The following is a 7,438-nucleotide window of genomic DNA, read 5'->3' as shown; positions in this document are numbered from 1 at the left end:
TTGCGTATGTTGACTTATTCTTGCAACCCTTGGGTGAATTCCGTCCGATCACAGTGAATAACATTTTTAACATGCTATTGGATTTGCTGTCATAGTATTTTGTAAAGTATTTTTCCATCTATATTCATCAAGGATACTGGCCTGTAAGGTTTCTTATGAGCAATATGCAGTCAAGCTAATTGGGACCCCTTTATGTGTATTTGTTTCCTTTTTATGGTAGCTCTGAGAATTCTTTCTGTATCTCTCGACTAGGAAAGCTTGATTATAATATATTCTGGGTAAACTTGTTTGTGTTGAATCTGTGACCTTTGACCTTTCTGTATCTGTATAAGAAGTGTTTTTTTTTTTTTACTATTTTCCTCCTTTTTTTAGAAAGCTTTTATTTAATGAATACAAATCTCATTTCATAAATATGGCTTTAGGAATATAACAGTTCTTCCCCCCAAACTCCCACTCTCATCCCACTCCTACTCCCTCTCCCATCCCATTCTTCATCAAGATTCATTTTTAATTATCTTTATACACAAAAGATCAACTCTATACTAAGTAAAGATTTCAACAGTTTGCACCCACACAAACACACGAAGTATAAAGTACTGTTTGAAGACGAGTTTTACCGTTAATTCTCATTGTACAACTCATTAAGGACAGAGGTCCTACATGGAGAGCAAGTGCACAGGAACTTCTGTTGTTGATTTAACAATTGACACTCTTATTTATGACATCAGTGATTACTTGAGGCTCTTTTCATGAGCCTCCAAGGCTATGGAAGACTTTTGAGTACACAAACTCTGTCAGTATTTAGGCAGGGCTATAACCAAAGTGGAAGTTCTCTCCTCCCTTTGGAGAAAAGTACCTCCTTCTTTGATGGCCCCTTCTTTCTACTGGGATCTCACTCGCAGAGATCCTTCATGTAGGTCATTTTTTGCCACAGTGTCTTGGCTTCCCATGACTGAAATGCTCTCATGGGCTTTTCAGCCAGATCCAAATGCCTTAAGGGCTGATTCTGAGGTCAGAGTGCTGTTTAGGGAACTTGTCATTCTATGAGTCTGCTGTGTGGCCTGCTTCCCATGTTGGATCATTCTTTCCTTTTTAATTCTATCTATTGATATTACCAGACACTTGGTCTTATTTATGTGATCCCTTTGACACTTAATCCTATTTATATGATCAGTCACACACTTAATATGATCACTTTAACAAGTAAGATGGCATTAGTACCACCTAGCTTAATGGGATTTGGAGTCCCATGTCAAGTTTTTAGCTTTACTCTTGGGGTAAGTCTGTGGGAATGTGTGCTGAACTGTACATCTTCTCCCTCTCTTATTCCCATTCTTATTTTTTACAGGGTTCTATTTTCAATTGTATTTAAACTCCAATGAATGATTCTGTGTTAAGCAAAGAGTTCAACCAATGTTTTTAAGTAGAGAAAGAAAATAGTAAAAAAAAAAATAAACTGTTCCTTGACAGTCAAGAAAAAGGGTGTTCAAGTAATTGCTGCTCATAGTGTCAATTTCACTTTTACAGGTTTCATTTTAGGTGTCTGTTAGTTGTCACAGACCATGGAAAACATGTGATATTTGTCCCTTTTCAACTGGCTTATTTCACTAAGTATGATGTTTTCCAGATTCATACATTTTGTTGCAAAGGACTGGGTTTTATTTTTTTTACTGCCGTGTAGTATTCTATAGCGCACATATCCCATAATTTCTTTATCCAGTCTTCCATTAACAGGCATTTAGGTTGATTCCAGGTCTTAACTATTGTGAATTGAGCTGCAATAAACATTGAGGTGCAGATAGCTCTTTTATTTGCCAATTTAATTTCCTTTCGGTAAATTCTGAAGAGTGGGATGGCTGGGTTGTATGGTAGGGCTATATTCAGATTTCTGAGTATCTCCATACTGTCTTCCATAGTTGTTTTACCAGTTTGCCTTCCCACCAACAGTGGGTTTGATTACCTTTTTCTGCACATTCTTGCCAGCATATGCTGTTTGTTGATTTTTGTATGAAAGCCATTTTCACTGGGGTGAAGTGAAACCTCCTTGTGGTTTTGGTTTGCATTTCCCTGATGGCTAGTGATCCTGAGCATTTTTTCATGTGTCTGTTGGCTATTTGGATTTCCTCTTTTGAAAAATGTCTAAGTCCTTGTCCCATCTCAACTGGGTTGTTTTGTTGTTGTGGAATTTCTTGGTCTCTTTGTAGATTCTGGTTATTAATCTTTTATCAGTTGTATAGTTTGCAAATAATTTCTTCCATTCTGTCAGTTGCCTCTTCACTTTCTCTAAAAACCATTTATTTATGTATTTGAAAGTTGAAGTTACATAGAGTAGGATAGAGAGAGAGCAAGCTTTATCTGCTAGTTCACTCCCTAGATGGTCACAGCAGCCAGCACTGGGCCAGGCCGAAGCCAGGAGTCAGGAATTTCTTCTGGGATTCTCATATGGGTGGCAGGGGCCCAAACACTTGGGCCATCTTCTGCTGCTTTTTTTCAGTCCATTAGCAAGGAGCCGGATTGGAAGTGGAGCAGCTGGGATACGGCCCAATGCCCATATGTAATGCCAGCATCACTGGCGATAGTTTTGTCCACTATACTGCAATGCTTCCCCTGTTATTTCAAGTCCCTCTTAAACCTCAAACACTTTGGATAGCTGATTTTCTTATGCTGTCCCAAAGTTGTTGTAAACGTTTTTCACTGCTCTTGATTTTTTTCTCCTCCAACTACATATTTTCAAATAGCTTATCTTTGAGCTCATCAATTCTTTTGTTTGATCTGCTCTGCTATTGATGCCCTCTATCTCATTTTTAATTTCACTGAGTGTACTTTTCACTTGAAGGATTTATGTTTGATTTATTTTTATTACTTCATCTCTCTGTCAAGTTTCTCTTGTTAAATTGTTTCTCTGTGTTCTCTTAAAGTTTGCTGCATTTCCTTAAAATGGTGATTTTAAATATTAATCTGAGCATTTGAAAATTTTAGTTCCTAGATGGTTGGTTGCTTGCACTTTATTTTTCTCTTTGTGGTTCCATGGGAGTTCTGGGTACTTTTTGCTGAATTATATTTCTGAGCATTAAGGGATTAGTTATAATATGTGGCTTTATTTGTGGATGTCCTTCCACAAATTCTAAGCAGATTGTTTATTTTCTTATGAGCCTGTGGACACCTGTGCTATTTTAGCACTAGATAAGCACCCTATGTTGAGATTTTCCAAATATATGCTGTTGATATTTTTCCCCTTTTCAGTTCTATTATAAGCTCAGATTTGTGTCAAATCTTCAGTTGGTGTGTTGTCAAAATGAACTTGAGAAATACCTATAAAGGACCAATTTGTCCCTTTTTCAGAGTAGCCCAGATGCTAAGACTTTGGCCACCAATGCCGCAACAGTAGATCATATCTTGAGCCCAGTGCAGTGTGTTTGGAGGACAGCAGCCCACTCTGTTATGGTCTACCTGCTCCCCAGGTGGACTTGCTATGCCATGCTGCCCCTAACTACCACTGGTCGTGCTAGCTGGGGTTTAAAGCTATTCAGCTGGGGCCACAGAACTGCACTTGACATCAGAGCAGATCCAGAGGCTCCATCTCCAGGTACTGTCCTAGAACAAGGACCGTTAGGATCTGCTTAAGGTTGTGTTTTACCAGCCTTGTGTTGAATCCTGAATTGGACAGCTGGGACATGGGCCAGTGCCCATATGGGATACCAGTGTCATTGGTGGCAGTTCTATCTGCTACTCTCCAGCACTTCCCCTGTTATTTTAAGTTCCTCTTAAAATTCACACTCTTGGATAGCTGATCTTTTCATGCTGTCTCAAAGTTCCTGTAAACATTTTTCACTGGTTTCTTGCTATCTGCTCACAGTTGGAAGGAGGGTGATAGAGGCAGCCCAGCAACTATCCAAGAAGGTGCTAGGAGGGTCACACCTGGATTTCAGATTTATTAGACCCTGTGCAATCTTCGGGGTTCACACCAGGCCTATGTGAAGCTCATAATGATATATACCAAAACTAATCTGTCCCAGTAGGGTGCATATCTCCTGCTGACACTGTGGCAAGTCTAGAGACTGTCCACAGTCACTTGCCCAGTATTGGCCTTTTAGCAGTCTGGCACTGTGTCCCAAGACACAGCCCTGTGGTCTCTGAAAATCTACACAAGGAGGGATGATACAGGCAGCCCCTTGGCCTCCCACACTGGTACTGTGCTGGCTCACATCTGTTTTTTTTTTTTTTAACTTTTATTTAATAAATATAAATTTCCAAAGTACAACTTTTGGCTTATAGTGGCTTTTTCCCCCCATAGCCTCACTCCTACCCACAACCATCCCATCTCCCACTCCCTCTCCTATCCTATTCACATCAAGATTCATTTTCAACTTTCTTTATATACAGAAGATCAATTTAGTGTATACTAAGTAAAGATTTCAACAGTTTGCACCCACACAGAAACACAAAGTGTAAAATACTGTTTGAGTACTAGTTATACCATTAGTTCACATAGTACAACATATTAAGGACAGAAATCCTACATGAGGAGTAAGTGCACAGTGACTCCTGTTGTTGATTTAACAATTGACACTCTTGTTTATGATGTCAGTAATCACCCGAGGCTCTTATCATGAGCTGCTAAGTCTGTGGAAGCCTTTTGAGTTTGCCAACTCCGATCTTATTTAGACAAGGCCATAGTCAAAGTCACACCTGGGTTTTATAGTCACTGGGTCCTGTAGTGTCTTGAGGGCTGTACTCCAGGCAATGGAACATGCTGGGATGAGCACAGGTCTCCACCAGATGCTGGGCGAGTCTGCATACTTCATGAGTACTGTCCTTGGAGCAGAGGCCTTTGATCTATAGCAGGTGCTGGGTTCCACTGAGACAGGCTCAGCTCTGAACTTGAAGGCAAGGCCCCAAGCTCCCTTTCTTGCCCTACTCCTCAGTGGCTAGTCCTGTTCTGCTTTCCACTGGAAGTTGAGCTATTCATGGCAGAGGCTGTTGGCTTTGGAGACTCCAAATTCTTAGTCTTTAGGTATAAGGGTTGGGGCAGAGGTGGTAGGTCTGGTTTTGAGATTTAAGTCTAGAGAATGGATTTAATTCCTTCTCCTTTTCCCAAACAGGAGTTGTCTCTCCATATTGGGCTGGAGCTAGAGGAGGGGTGGTGCAGGCAAGTCTTTCCTCTCTGCTTTAATCAATGTGATTTTTCCCCCTGTAATTATTCTAAAAATAGGAACTGTGGTTTCTCACCTGGCTTCCACAGCTCTTGTGAAGGTGACTTGGTACATGAATAGTTCCTCAAATTGGTGTGTACGTGGGGAGGTGGCAGCTGGAGCAAGTTACACAGTTGCCTCTTGTTCTAAAGTCCATCTATGGTTCTCTAATCTACCTGTATTTACCTTTGTGTATGGCATGAACTCAGTATACATCTTAGTCATTTTCCACATGCCTTATTCTATTGGCCTATGTACTTATCCCTGTTCTAATACTACTATTTCAATTTTTATAGCTTTATGGTTGATCTTAATTTCTGGTAGAGAACCAATGGTGAGGGATTCATTATTATGTATTTTCTTCAAAATTGTCTTGCCAGGGGATTCCAATACAATCCCATCAAGGTGGCATGTACCAATGCCATCTCACTAATTCAAGTGATCAATTTCTGTTCACAATTGATCACACTGATAGGTCTAAGAGTCAAAGGGATCACACAAACAAGACTAGTGTCTGCTAATACTAACTGATAGAATCAAAAAGGAGAGAACAATCCAACATGGGAAGCGGGATACACAGCAAACTCATAGAATGGCAGATGTCCTAAATAGCACTCTGGCCTCAGAATCAACCCTTAAGGCACTCGGATCTGGCTGAAGAGCCCATGAGAGTATTTCAGGCATGGAAAGCCTAGACATTCTGGCAAAAAAAGTCCCTAAATGAAAGATCTCTGCAAGTGAGATCCCAGTAGAAAGAACGGGGCCATCAAATAAGGAGGTACCTTTCTCTGAAAGGAGGAGAGAACTTCCACTTTGACTATGACCCTGTCGGAATTAGATCGAAGTCGTCAAACTCAAAAGGCTTCCATAGCCTTGGCAACTCATGACTAGAGCCTAGGGAGATTACTGACGCCATAAACAAGAGTGTTAAATTGTTAAGTCAACAACAGGAGTCACTGTGCACTTACTCCTCATGTAGGATCTCTGTCCTTAATGTGTTGTCCAGTGTGAATTAATGCTATAACTAGTACTGAAAGAATATTTTACACTTTGTGTTTCTGTGTGGGTGCAAACTGTTGAAATCTTTATTTAATATATACTAAATCGATCTTTTGTATATAAAGAGAATTGAAAGTGAATCTTGATGTGAATGGAATGGGAGAGGGAATGGGAGATGGGAGGGGTGCGTGTGGGAGGGAAGTTATGGGGGGAGAAAGCCATTATAATCCATAAACTGTACTTTGGAAATTTATATTTACTAAACAAAAGTTTTAAAAAACTGTCTTGGTTATATTTGGATTTTTACTTTTTCAAGTGAATGTTAGGACTGAATTTAATCCCTATTGGAATTTTGACTGGAGTTGTATTACATTTATAAGTTAGATCTGGGGATTTTTTACCTCTGATACTAAGGGGAATCATTTTCCAGCCAGGGGCTTGGTCTTCAGACCAGTAACACTGAAATCATCTGACTCTGTGAGAAATACAGAGTTTGGAGCCCTCTCCTGTACTTAGCAAATAAAAATGTGCCTTTTAACAAAAGCCCAGATTTGTGTATACATGAAACTCTGAGAAGCACACTACTAAAGCCACCCCTCTTCTGTTTCTAAATACAACTATCGATCTATTGTACAGGCTGCATCTTTTAAGTCCCTCTCACAAAGACACGTGCTGAAATATCGGCCACCTTTATATATACACCCCATCTCTGACTCTGGCTTTACCTATCTCTTATCCAGTCTCATTCTCTCTCTCCTTTCACTATCAAACTCCTTACCAGAGATGTCTATGTTTGTGGTCTCCAGGCCCTCACCTTCCAGCCATTCCCATGCCTCCTGTCCTCTCATTTCATCAGAACATCTTGTGCTGGGTTACCAAGAGCCTCCTAGTGTCTAAAGTACGGGGCATCTCCAGGCCTCACTTGACTTGGCCTTCCTGCAGCATCTGTTCCTTTTCACTTTTCATTCCTTTTCCCTGTTTCCACAGCTATTAACTCAGTTCAGCTCCTTATCATCTCTTGCTTGTCCCCTGGAAATTGTCTCCTTCCCCGTCTTCCCCTCTCTGGAATTTTTAACCAGTCCTCTATAAAGCTTTTATGGTTCTTCTAAATGTGCATGAGATCATATTATTGTTTTACTTAAAATGATTCTCCAGGACTCACAGATAAATCCTCAAATTCCTCAGCCCATGATAGGAAGCACTTGTTGCTGTGTCCATGCCCCATTTTCCCTCATCTCACACCGTCC

Source organism: Oryctolagus cuniculus, chromosome 9, assembly GCF_964237555.1.
Source record: "Oryctolagus cuniculus chromosome 9, mOryCun1.1, whole genome shotgun sequence".
Classification (NCBI taxonomy): Eukaryota; Metazoa; Chordata; class Mammalia; order Lagomorpha; family Leporidae; genus Oryctolagus; species Oryctolagus cuniculus.
The sequence above is the reverse complement of the archived record's forward strand: the minus strand, read 5'-3'. Positions refer to the sequence as shown.